Source organism: Ambystoma mexicanum, chromosome 5q (genome assembly GCF_040938575.1).
Source record: "Ambystoma mexicanum isolate Mex_15411 chromosome 5q, UKY_AmexF1_1, whole genome shotgun sequence".
Classification (NCBI taxonomy): Eukaryota; Metazoa; Chordata; class Amphibia; order Caudata; family Ambystomatidae; genus Ambystoma; species Ambystoma mexicanum.
In genome coordinates, this window is record NC_090933.1 from 535,448,546 (window position 1) to 535,461,050 (window position 12,505).

Genomic DNA, 12,505 nt, shown 5'->3' on the forward strand with positions numbered 1-12,505 from the left:
AAGGTGTGTCTAAGCCAGTCGGTCCACCTGCAATGCTATTCACCTGACTTGACTGTGTAGCCCTGCACTGCTCACTTGCCTGATTTTACCATGTAACCTACCTGGTCTGACCCTTAGACTTGTGTTACCTGTTTGACTACTGCAGCCCCTGCAACACGAGGTGCGTCTCAGCCAGTTGGCCCACCTGCAATGCAATTCACGTGATTTGACCATGTAGCCCTGCGCTCCTCACTTGCTTGATTTGACCATGTAACCTACCTGATCTGACCCTTAGCCTTGTGTTACCTGTTTGACTGCTGCAGCCCCCGCAACACGAGGTGTGTCTCAGCCAGTCAGCCTGTCTATAATGCAATTCACCTGACTTGACCATGTAGCCCTGCGCTGCTCACTTGCCTGATTTTACCATGTAACCTAACTGATCTGACCCTTAGCCTTGTGTTACCTGTTTGACTGCTGCAGCCCCCATAACACGAGGTGTGTCTGAGCCAATCGGCCTGCCTGCAATGCAATTCGCCTGATTTGACCATGTAGCCCTGCGCTGCTCAATTGCCTGATTTTACCATGTAACCTACCTGATCTGACCCATAGCCTTGTGTTACCTGTTTGACTGCTGCAGCCCCCGTAACGGGAGGTGTGTCTCAGCCAGTCAGCCTGCCTGCTATGCAATTCACCTGATTTGACCACGTAGCCCTGCGTTGCTCAATTGCCTGATTTTACCATGTACTGACCCTTAGCCTTGTGTTACCTGTTTGACTGCTGCAGCCCCCGTAAAATGAGGTGTGTCTCAGCCAGTCGGCCTGCCTGCAATGCACTTCACCTGATTTTACCATGTAGCCCTGCGCTGCTCACTTGCCTGATTTTACCATGTAATCTACCTGATCTGACCCACAGCCTTGTGTTACCTGTTTGACTGCTGCAGCCGCTGCAACACGAGGTGTGTCTCAGCCAGTCGGGCTGCCTGCAATGCAATTCACCTGATTTGACCATGTAGCCCTGCGCTGCTCATTTGCCTGATTTTACCATGTAATCTACCTGATCTGACCCGCAGCCTTGTGTTACCTGTTTGACTGCTGCAGCCCCTGCAACATGAGGTGTGTCTCAGCCAGTACACCTGACTTGACCGTGTAGCCCTACGCTGCTCACTTGCCTGATTTTACCATGTAACCTACCTGATGTGACCCTTAGCCTTGTGCTACCTGTTTGACTGCTGCAGCCTCCGCAACACGAGGTGTGTCTCAGACAGTCGGGCTGCCTGCAATGCAATTCACCTGACTTGACCATGTAGCCCTGCGCTGCTCACTTGCCTGATTTTAAAATGTAACCTACCTGATCTGACCCTTAGCCTTGTGTTACCTGTTTGAATGCTGCAGCCCCTGCAACACGAGGTGTGTCTCAGCCAGTCGGGCTGCCTGCAATGCAATTCACCTGACTTGACCATGTAGCCCTGCACTGCTCACTTGCGTTATTTTACCATGTAACCTACCTGATCTGACCCTTAGCCTTGTGTTACCTGTTTGACTACTGCAGCCCCTGCAACACGAGGTGCGTCTCAGCCAGTTGGCCCACCTGCAATGCAATTCACGTGATTTGACCATGTAGCCCTGCACTCCTCACTTGCATGATTTTACCATGTAACCTACCTGATCTTACCCTTAGCCTTGTGTTACCTGTTTGAATGCTGCAGCCCCTGCAACACAAGGTGTGTCTCAGCCAGTCGGCCCGCCTGCAATGCTATTCACCTGACTTGACCGTGTAGCCCTGCGCTGCTCACTTGCCTGATTTTACCATGTAATCTACCTCATCTGACCCTTAGCCTTGTGCTACCTGTTTGACTACTGCAGCCTCCGCAACACAAGGTGTGTCTCTGCCAGTCGGGCTGCCTGCAATGTAATTCACCTGACTTGACCATGTAGCCCTGCGCTGCTCACTTGCCGGATTTTACCATGTAACCTACCTGGTCTGACCCTTAGCCTTGTGTTACCTGTTTGACTGCTGTGCTGCAGCCCCCGTAACGTGAGGTGTGTCTCAACCAGTTGGTCTGCCTGCAATGCAATTCACCTGACTTGACCATGTAGCACTGCGCTGCCCTCATGCCTGTTTTTACCATGTAACTTACCTTATATGACCCTGCATGCCATGTGACCTGACTCAAGCTTAAGCACTTGCACGATGCAACAATTGTAACCACATCTGTGACCTGCATAAGCAACTACTGTAACCATCCTCTTCAGCACAAGCAACCAGATGCCTGCGGGTTAGGAGCACTATATAAGTGTCAAAATAAAAATAAGAACTAAAATGAGCCATTTCGCTCATCCCTGCTTGTACTGTCCATTCCATACTACCCAAGCAGCAAAACTGGAGCTAAATGAATTTGGTCATTTTGTTGCACAAGAGCAGTTTTGATATAATATGATATAAGCTGGTAAGATAGCTCAGCGGGTTGATCGCTTGAACGAGTACCAATTTCTGTTGGGTGATATTGTTTCTAAGTATGTGCTTTGGTGTTAAGGCACTATGTAATTAATGTACCTTTCTAGCACACTTTGTGCTCTTTTGAAAAGCATTTTGAAAGTAATGTAGAAGTGATTTATTTTACACCTATTTTCGGTTGCCACTTATTTTTCCCTATTCTTGTAACAGTTTAGTTGTCCTCCGTAGTACAGAGTTCAATCCACTGAACATATATCTTTTTATATTTAATTGCCATGCGAAGGTGAGGGTGCTCCACTGTTTGTTTTAGCATATGTTTACCTAGGTCATTTCTTCTTAAGCTTGTGAGTCATTCCTGCAATCACACACAGCAGGTGTATTAACAAGCATGCCGTTACAGAGCTTTAACAGTTACAGGCACGTTCCATCTCCTTTAATGCTTTGTTTGTTTTTGGAGTGGGCAGGGGGGCGCTTATAATGGACCCCTGCATGCATAACGTTCCCAGACATGACAGCTCTCCAGTGTGAGCCATCCTATACTGACACGTTTGAGGGATCATGGTGTTCTGATCAGCGGGGGGGGGGGCACCACTCCATTTATCTAGCCCACTTGCCAGCAAGTCTCCCATTCATGTTAAGTGTCGGAATGGTGTGCTGAATTACTGAACATCAGGCTCCCCCACACTCCATCTGACATCTCAGCACAGGCCTCCCAGACCACCAGTGGCTGTAGCACACACCTGTGTCTGATCACGCACAGTCTTTAGTGGCAGTACTGCAAGGTGTAGCCCTGTATTCTCGTATTCTGAGCAGGCGGCGCATTTCCAGTAAGCTTTTCTGGGGCCTGTAGTGTCTGCTTTCACGTTTTAAAAAAGTGCATGCCTGCGCCAGCATGCACAGTGCAACGGCAGGGCTGGCACAGGGTTTGACGCATGGGGTGGGCTCCCTCTGCATTAGTGTCAATAAGGTTGCACGTATGAAGCACGTTCACTAACTGAAACAAACATGGCAACATTAGCAACAGAGAAAACGGAGGTTTCACTAGCGCATGTCAGCCTTTTCAACTGAAATGGGCCCGAGGCGCAAGAGTGCCCTGCCCGGTGCTGCCTTTAGTCAGGGGGCCACAGTATCAGGCACCGTCTCCTCATGTGCACAGTAATGCTTGCCAGTTGCAGGCAGGTTGCTGTACTGTGCAGACTGTGCTGCGGCTGGCCCTGCCCTGCACGGCTTTGAGACGCACTGCCAGTGCTGGACTGGCCTACAGGGAACCCGGGAGAAGTCCCGCTGGGCCTCTGGGCCATGAGCATCTTTTGTGAAGAATTTGGCGCAAAGTTTCTAGCATGTTGTTCCTTACTCTTAACAAATGTTCTATGCCAGATTTCGATTTCGACCTATTTGCCCAAATATTATTGTGCGGGAACCGCCCAAACCCTACATAGAGGGGTTTGGATTGTTCATACGCTGTAATATGGTGCCACTTTGAAACGCATTTGCAGGGCCATTTTTGGTTCCCAGTCCACAGCTGCTGGAATATCCCTTATATGTTCTATTTATTTGGGATAATAGGCCAGATTACTGGAACCTTTGGCGTGGCGCAAAGTGACTTTGCACTGCCAACAAACACTCTGATTCACAGAGCGGTGTATGTGTATTTTTGCTGTGCAAAGTGACTTTGCGCCACTTTTGCACCAGTGCAAATTTACTTTGCACTGCAAAAATACACTTTGCATCACTTGTGAATCAGTGTGTTTGATGGCAGTGCAAAGTGCGCTAAAAGTTCCATGAATACGGCTTAATGTGTGCTATATTCAGGACGTCTGCATAAATGCAGTCATGCTGGAGTTATTTGAGAAAAAGCACATCCCCAAGCCGTCCTATTTTTCAGCTCTGCATTCCTGGACAGGTCATGCTTCTTTTCACAGTATACATCCAGGACAGGAAGCTACAGAATAGAAAGAAGAAAAAAAGAAACACTACAAGTGCCTCTTCGGAAATACAATGGGCTGTGTTGGCATTCTTCAACAGTGTACTGAAGTGATCGAAGTGAGCGGGAACGGTCGGAAGCAGCGTCCCACTACTTTTATTTGTTTCTGTTTACCATTCTTCTACTTTGTATGGCCACATTCACCACTCTATGTAGAGGGTTTGTCCATTCACATGCAAGTGTAAAGTTGTAATAAAGCCTTAGTTACGAGTCACTTGTACTATGCAATGCCCCAGCTGCAACACCCTGTCACATGTTGCACTATGCTTCCGCCTACCCTCTCCCCTGCCGAGATCACAGTCCCACCACTTTTTTCGGTACACTTCTACCACCGGTGTACTGGGTGGACAAGGTTTATATATAAGTGGCGGTGGGTGGCTGGTATGCATAGTTTTAAAATAGACCACTTCTCACCTTCGACCACCAACAGAGAAAATAACTCAAAAGAAAGTGATGTACACGCGTCCCGCGTCCACATACCTCAAAAACGTACAGTAGCATTACCAAACTAAGAGCAGCCCAACAACACACTGCCCTGGCCGAATTTTTTTTCATCCCCCAAACTGGTTATGAGACCCCACCCGTCATCCCGCCGGAGAGGCACCGACGTTCACACCGTTTGCAGTATGTGGTGACCATTTCCGTTGAACCTCCCATGAAGGATTGGATCCGGTGAGTAAAGTGGCGGGCGGCTTATTCAGGATTAATGGAACACCTTCGCGTCTGCAGACATTGCTTGAAAAGGCATGTTGAAAACTGTAGCCAGGCTCGGGTGACTGTTGCCATGACTACATCTTTTCCACGGATCGATGACTAACAGGAAAAGCAGACACCAACCTGCGTCTCGCTATTTACCGCGGCCTTTCTCCCCCTGTCCTTAGTTCTCAATGCCGGCATTCCTCCTCTCTGCTAATTACCTCATAATTTAAGTTGTCAGGACTAATGCCGATAAGGGGTGCCCAGAAAGCGGCTTCATTCGGACAAGCATCAAAGCTAAGGGGCGCTGACGGAAGCCGCCTTGGTTCCTTCGACGGCTGCTCTGAGATACGAGGGCTCAATTGCTGACCCGAGCATCTCCTGCCAGGTTGCGCTTGACCAGACCTGACGACCAGGCCTCTGACATGAAAGGGGTCGGGACTCAGGAGAGATAGAAGGGGGTGCAGCTATGATAAACGTGGAGCAACCAAAGCAGCAGGCGGCCCAAGAACAAAGGGGCTTCCCGCACACCCGAGCCTGCGCTGGCTACTGTCAGCTGGATGTCACATTCCTCACCACAGCAGGGCAGGCAGACGACATCCAGGGCCGATGATAAGAGCAGGCGCTCTTTCTACGACGGGGTTTATACCTGTATGATATGATGGAAACAGAGGCGGTTCTAATTTGCAGGCAGGTGCTAAGCGGGAAACACCACAGTGGACCTCTCCTGGACAGCCATGCTGGTTCAGAGAATTCCCTGGAGAAAGTCTCCAGCAGCGTGCCGTCCCCACAGTGTGTGCTGCAACATCGCCTCGCAAGCACTTCCTGTCTTACTTGGGAGCTTTCGCTGTCGCCCTGATGTGATGTCATTGTTTTGGTGTTTGCCTGCTAGCCTTTGGAATTGGCACATTTCCTCTGCCTTTCCCTAGTCGGCATGTTGCAAGGATGTGAAGATGTGCTTTCGCCCTCTATCTACCTACTTTCATGTGCTGCGCCACAAAGAGACCACGTTTCGCAGATGGTGCCTCACAATTCAAGTATAAACAAATTAAGTGCCGGTGTAGGTTGTGAGCAGTGATTAAAGTGAGGGAACGGTCGGAAGCCGTGTTCCACCACTTTCATTGCTTTCTCTTTACCATTGCTCTACTTTTTACGACCATATTCACCATTCTATACAGAGTATTTGATTTGTCCATTCATGTCCTTGTGCATGTGTAAAGTTGTAATATGTTAATGTTAAAGGACATTTGTACCGCGCACTATCACCACCGGAGTGGTCCCCTGTAGCTCTGGCTGCTCTGAAAAAGGGAAGGGGGGGTGAGTTAGTAATAAGCTGGAAAAGTGCAAGAGAGCAGTGATGTGCTGTTGGCAGCCTCAGCCCGGTGGTTCCGTTGGCTGGGCCTGGGGTGTTTGCGGTCGGTAGTCGTCGTGTACTGTTGTGCGAGTCTATGTGTGTTTTATGTTTTGTTGTTGCAGTGTAGTGAAGTTTGTGCGGTTTGTTGTGCTGTAGGTTTGTGGTTGTGTTTGGTTTGGAGTTTGAAAGGTGTATGCAGAGTAGGAAAGTGTTAGTGGAATTGGTTAGATGGCATCTCTATCCTGAATTGAAGAGTTGGTCTTGCTTAATCTCTCATAGATGGGGTGCGCGTCCACCCTGTGCCTCAGGTTAGGTCTAGGCCCATTCTGAATTTGTGGCCCATTTCACATCTCGCTGCCACCTCTACCAGCCTCCCCAGCAACCCCACAAGTTCCTCGCTCCCACTTATATGGTCAGTGCACCTGCCAGTGTCCACACTTCAGTTAGTCTCGACAGTTCCACAACCCAGAGGTGTCTAGTAGCAATTAGGGGCGGCTGAAGGTGTTGGTTTAGGGTTGGCTGGGGATGTTGTCTCCCGTCTCCCTGGGTGTCGTGTGTGTTCCACTCTGCCCTGCCTCCCCGTCCAGGTGTTGTCAGTGCTTCTCAGTTAGTTCCTAATCACTCAGGGCCTGATTCGTGGAATATTTAGATGTTAAATGTTAAAGGTATTTGTACCGTGCACCGTCACCAACGGAATTGGTCCCCAGGCGCTCTGGCGGATCTGTAAACAATAAGGTGGGATGGGTTAGTAAGGTGAAGAGGGAGTAGGATAGTGGGAGGAGTAGTGTTCTGTTGGCAGCTTCAACTCAGTATACACTGGGTGCTGAGCTTTGGTGCGGGTATTGGATCGGTGTCAGTCCGCGTGTGCTGTTGCTCCGGCTTATGTGTTGTTGCAGTGTTGGGAAGTGCGTGCAGCTTGTTGTGTGAGTTTTTTGAGTGAGATACGTATGCAGAGTTTGAGCTTATATTGGTTAGTGGGTTACCTGACCTTTAGTATGCTAACATTCACAGTTTTGTCTAAGTGTGGCACTTGTTGCCCTTCACAATTCCATCTAAGTGTGGACATGCTATTATTCACAATTCTATCTAAGTGTGGACATGCTAAAATTCACAATTCTATCTAAGTGCATGCATGCTAACATTCAGGTTTCACCTAAGTGCGGGCATGCTAACATTCAAAGTCCTAGCTAGATGCGATGCAGGCTAAAGTTCACAATTCTATCTAAGTGTGGACATGCTAGCATTCACAATTCTATCTAAGTGCGGACATGCTAATATTCACAAATCTGTCTAAGTGAGGACATGCTAACATTCACAATTCTATCTAAGTTTGGACATGCTAACATTCATAATTCTATCTAAGTGCGGACATGCTAACATTCACAATTCTATCTAAGTGCGGGCATGCTAACATTCAAAGTCCTATCTAGATGCGACACAGGCTGAAGTTCACAATTCTATCTAAGTGTGGACATGCTAACATTCACAATTCTATCTAAGTGTGGACATGCTAACATTCAGGTTTCACCTAAGTGTGGCGCTTGTTGACCTTGACAAGTATGTAAGTATGTAATGCAAGGCAACTTCTACAATCCTGCCATGAATAGGTTCAGTCTGGTGGTCACAGAGCTTTCTGAGTATACCTGGTGTGAGTCTATGGCAGTCTATGTTATTGGGAGGTAAGATAGAGTGGCAGGGGATTTCTGGAGTAGAGTAATTGCTCTACTCCCCACCCATGCCACACTTACAGTTTTTGTTGGTGTCTGTTGACTGCTGGCCACTGGCGTCCCCTGCGGACACCTGCAGAGGCTGTCCTTCGGCGCAGGGCTGCCGGGCAGAAGGCAGCCCTTGGATGTCCTTGATGTGGGGTATGTGGACCAATCCGGATGGAATGGACTTGTTGGGAGGCGGGCAGTGCCGCCTACCCTCTCCCCTGCCAAGGCCACAGTTCCACTATTTTTTTCGATACACTGGTACCACTGGTGGTGAGTTTAGATTGGTTAGCACAGGCTCCAGAATCGGTCGTTAAAATGTATACCATGCTAGAATTACAACTTTTAGCAGAGCTGATGTCCAAATTAGAGAAGAACCTTGAATATTATGTATTTTAAAAAATATATAATTTATCTTGCATCTCGATTTCAGAGGAGTTGCCACTTTCCAGGCGTGAAACATTAGGTATAAACATGCTTGTTTCATGCTTAAAGTTTTGATTGATGCGGTCAGCAAGAACCATTTTAAAAAACGATGCATTTTAGGTTAAAAATTACATCCATTGAATACAGTGGAGTAACTTTGCTGAACATGTTGGTGGGGACATGACATCTGAAGAAAAGGTTTCCAAGCCAAATGAATGGGGACAAAATGGTGTGCCATTAAATTTGGGGGGGACAAACACCCTTGTTACCCCCTAAAATTACGCCCATGATGCCAAACTACTACACACAAACTTGCTTGGGTGTCAAAAGGGTCCAGGAGTGCTCTGTTCACTTCATGATGTTGTGGATGTACATTGAGACACAGGAGCCGGGCAGTTTCTAAACAATACGGTGCACAGGGCAAATAACGGATACTGTGGCCCCCTCATGCGTTTGCAGGTCACCCCTTAACACAAGCAAGCACTGTCCAGATGAGGGTGCACCTCTTATCCCAGGTGCAAACATGGCAGCTGGTGGGGGACTCCACAGCTACATGTCCAAAAAGAAGAAAGAGTCTGTTAAGCTGCATTGTGTAGTGTGGGATGGTGTATTGTGGGCTGGATCATATTGGGAAATGTTTCAGGTTTTAACTAACCAGAGGCTGGTTGGCATAGATGCATTTATTGTCAATTAGGTAGATTTCACTGCTGTGTGCTGTGCCACAAGAAAAGACTTCATAGTAGAACTCAACATATTACTGGAACTCCAGAGAACCAACTGAATATCAGCACCTGTCCTTATCAGATAGGGCATCGGTCTGAAACTGGTGGGACATCACTAGGCGTCGGCAGAATGGCTTAGTTCTGGTCCAGAGAAGAAAAGACAAAACACACATTCTGGGCAAATCCACCATTCCTCCTACAGAGCAGAACGATCAATTTAGGCTTTTTCACACTCAGAATTTCGTTTTTGGCAGGTTGTTTGCAATTAAGTGTGCAACATATCCGGGATGACTTGAGGATGGAATGTTCGGGTGGCGGATCTTTTGGACCAGAGAAAGGTGCCATGTTGATGACCGCATAGGGTATATTTATTTTGAGCATAAAGCTTGCTTCGACTTACGTGACTTTCACGTCGTATACCACGGTGCTGCCTGCATGCGGGAGGAGGGTGGTGGGTCATGGCTATGGCCAGACCAGAGCAGACGTCTCTTCTGTGCCCCTCTGTGTGCCGCTGATCTGCTGCTCGGAATAATGTAGCTGGCTGGTGAAGTTGTTTTTTACGTGCCATGCCCAACTTCAACCGAGCACGTCGGCATGGGGGAGAGGGAAGAGGATACTTCAAAGTACATTTTGGAAATAGGGCTCGAATGGTGCATGTTATACCACCATTTCCAGCAAAAGTGCAAACATTCCATAGGGTGGTGCCATTGCTGCAGACCTGCTAGCCTTGTGTTTTTCCCTGTGGATTCCCGGCCTCACTGTTTATTTTTGTTCATATCACAAGTTTAGGTAATCTCATGACCCAGAATTCCAAGCACATATAGGATTGGATGGCCTTGTCATGCATGGACATGGGAAACCTGAGAGCTCTGTCTTAATTAATGTCATTTATGCAGGGAAGGCTGAATTAACGCTTCCGGGATCCAATCCTGTGACCTGCAGGTGGCACACATATCACCGCAGTAAGCAGTTAACCTAGTGAGCTACCTGACCAAATAAGCTTTGGTTAGGCTGGTATTGTTGGTATTGTACCTGTGATATTTGCAAATAAAGAGAAAAGGCAAATTAAGCCTAAATATAAAGTCTCGTTGCTTGAATTGATAAATATTTTGCCACCTGCCTCTTTTGTGCCCATCTCTTATGTGCACCCTGAAACGGCACTGCACAGGACCTCATCTCTCTAGGCATCACTTTTCACTATTTGTTTTATTTTAATTTTATAAGGTGCACATGCAGCCCGGGGGCCCCGTGGAGCTCTTACAGAGATAGCAACTTAGTTACTGTGCTTGCATATTGAGACATTACGAAGTACAGGTGCAGGCTTTGCAGCGTACAGGTTCAGACAAATAGCCATGTTTTGATTGCTTTTGGAAAAGCGAGGTGTGATGGTTCTGCTCTGAGGGAGAGTGGCTTCCGCCGCCCCATCTGGCTCGTTTCACTTTCGGAACTATAGGTCGGTTGGCGTAGGGTGTTCTCTTTGGTCTGGAGGCAAGGGATCTGTTTATTGTCTGTGAGAGGTAGGGTGGGACTGTGTGGTTGATGCACTTGTGGGTTATGGCAAGTGTTTTAAAGAGGACAGATTCTGTAATGGGTAGCAAATGGCCTTGTCTCCTTGTGGCGGAGATGTGTACCCTTTTGGGGATGCCTATGGCTGCCCGGAGAGCATTATTTTGGATAGTTTGGAGTTTCACTAGGTTTTTCTCTGACGTACCTGTGAAAAGGACATTGCAGTAGTCCAGTCTTGACCCAATTATGGCTATCCCAATAGTCAGGCAATTTTCGGTAGTAAGGAAGGATCTGGCCGCATTTATCAGTTTTGTGTGGTAGGCTGCAGAGGACGCGATGGCGCTAACATGCCTGGACATGGAGAGATTAGAGTCTAGGTAGACCCCCAGTGTTTCTACGGCCTGAGAGAAAGGGATTTGGATATTATCAATAGTGAACGATGAGTATTGGTTGTCAAGTTTCTTTAGTGTTTCTTTAGGTCCTATCAGTAGTAGTTCAGTCTTATCTCCGTTCAGGTATAGCCAGTTCTCAGCCATCCAGGCATGAATGGAGGAGTAGGCGGAGTTAAGGGTCTTGGCATCTGCCTCATGATTACCCAAAAGGGGGAGGAGGACTTGTCTATCATCGGCGTAGCTGGGTGAATCCAGCTGGGTGAATGCTGAGTGAATCCAGTATGTAGAATAGTGGTATAGTGAAATTGTTCTAGACCATGGGGATATGCAGGAGCCCTGCAGAACTCTGCATTGAATGGTGGCTGGAGTGGCACATGCGTGGTGAGAGAATACTCTCATAGCTCTACCTTGGAGGAATGAGGTGATTCAGGCAGTTGCATTGGGGGAGAAGGGCGCTGAGAATGAGAGATGGTGGCAGAGTATTTTGTGTTCTACAAGGTCAAAAGACGCAGATAGGTCTAGGAGGAAGAGTATGGCAAGTTTACGTGTGTCCTTGATTTCATCCATCCGATTTTTTACGTCGAGAAGGGCTGTTTCCGTTCCGTGGCCGGGCAGAAGCCAGACTGTCGAAGGCCAAGGGGGCTGTTAGATTCAAGGAATTGTTGAACTTGTAGATAGGCTGCTTTGTCCAACATTTTTAGCAGGAAGGGGACTGTGATTATTGGTCTGTAGTTGTTAGGGAGGTGGGGTCAAGTGATGTTTTTTTAGGCGGGGGTATACCCAGACTTCCTTGAGGCTAGCGGGGACGAGTTCCGAGGCGAAAGAGTTATTTATTAAAACGGTGAGGAATGGTGCGAGTATGCCTACCCAGTCTTTGATGAGTGGGCCAGGACATATGTCGCCTTTACAGTTAGCAGGTTTGATGTTCTTAATAACGGAGATGACTTCCATTTCATTGACGTCTTTGAATGTAGAGTGGTGTGTCATTGGCCCTGTGGTTGGGGTTGGTTATGTGGGTCTGTTTGGGTGGATTGAGTGCGTGCTGGTTGGTCTGGATTCTGTTATGAAGAGAGTCTAGCTTGCCAAGCATGGCTGCTTGTATGTCAGAGCACCACGCTTTGTCTTTGGTCATTGTCTGAGGGGGAGGAGTGGGAGTTTCCTGTTCTCTGAAAATGGCAAAAATGGCTTTTGAGTCTGTCTTGGCATTGGCAATCTTGGTGTTAAAGGACTTGGCTTTGGCTTGGATGATTGCTTTTTTATAATGCTTTGCAAGTTTGCAA